At 42.5% G+C, this 825-nt stretch overlaps 1 long non-coding RNA gene across 1 annotated transcript in view; it reads left to right on the top strand.

Moving 5' to 3' along the window:
- The first annotated feature begins 6 nt into the window (after positions 1 to 6).
- The window catches only part of LOC116548481, a 1,467-nt gene continuing 648 nt past the window's right edge, over positions 7 to 825 (top strand). The window contains exon 1 of the long non-coding RNA XR_004267447.1: positions 7 to 473. This is a non-coding gene — a long non-coding RNA (uncharacterized LOC116548481). The remainder of the gene's footprint in view (positions 474 to 825) is intronic.

Raw genomic sequence — 825 nt, 5'->3', positions numbered from 1 at the left:
TTCGCATCAATTCCACCTGCGTGCGCAAATCTTTTTCTAGTTGCAAGGTGGTAGTCTCTCCTTCTTCCTGAATAAGACAATGTACCACTGTTATAAGATTCCAAGTGAATTCCTTCAAAGGAAGAGAAAGACAAGAGAAGGCGGCTAGGATGACAGACTTTCAGTTAAACTTACAAGTCAGTCAACTCATGGTCAACAGAAAATGGCACAAAGGTTTTCCTAAGGAAGGTCCCCATGAAGAAAAGTGAATAGGTACCAGGGTACTTTTTTCCCCCTAATTAAAAAAATTGTGGTAGAATACATATAAAATTTACTTTCTTAACCATTAAGTGTGCAGTTCAGTGGTATTAAGTGTACCATTCATTGGTATTAAGTGCAGAGTTCAGTGGTATTAAGTATAGCATTCAGTGGTATTAAGTGTACCGTTTGGTGGTATTAAGTGTAGAGTTCAGTGGTATTAAGTGTACCGTTCAGTGGTGTTAAGTGTAGAGTTCGGTGGTGTTAAGTGTAGAGTTCGGTGGTATTAAGTATAGCATTCAGTGGTATTAAGTGTACCGTTTCGTGGTATTAAGTGTAGAGTTCAGTGGTATTAAGTGTACCGTTCAGTGGTGTTAAGTGTAGAGTTCGCGGGCCGGGTGCGGTGGCTCAAGCCTGTAATCCCAGCACTTTGGGAGGCTGAGGCGGGTGGATCACGAGGTCAAGAGATTGAGACCATCCTGGTCAACATGGTGAAACCCCGTCTCTACTAAAAATACAAAAAATTGGCTGGGCATGGTGGTGTGTGCCTGTAATCCCAGCTACTCAGGAGGCTGAGGCAGGAGAATT

The sequence above is a fragment of the Sapajus apella genome, unplaced genomic scaffold, assembly GCF_009761245.1.
Source record: "Sapajus apella isolate SASKATOON/1434 unplaced genomic scaffold, GSC_monkey_1.0 scaffold12957, whole genome shotgun sequence".
Classification (NCBI taxonomy): domain Eukaryota; kingdom Metazoa; phylum Chordata; class Mammalia; order Primates; family Cebidae; genus Sapajus; species Sapajus apella.
This window is presented reverse-complemented; position numbering and strand designations above follow the sequence as displayed.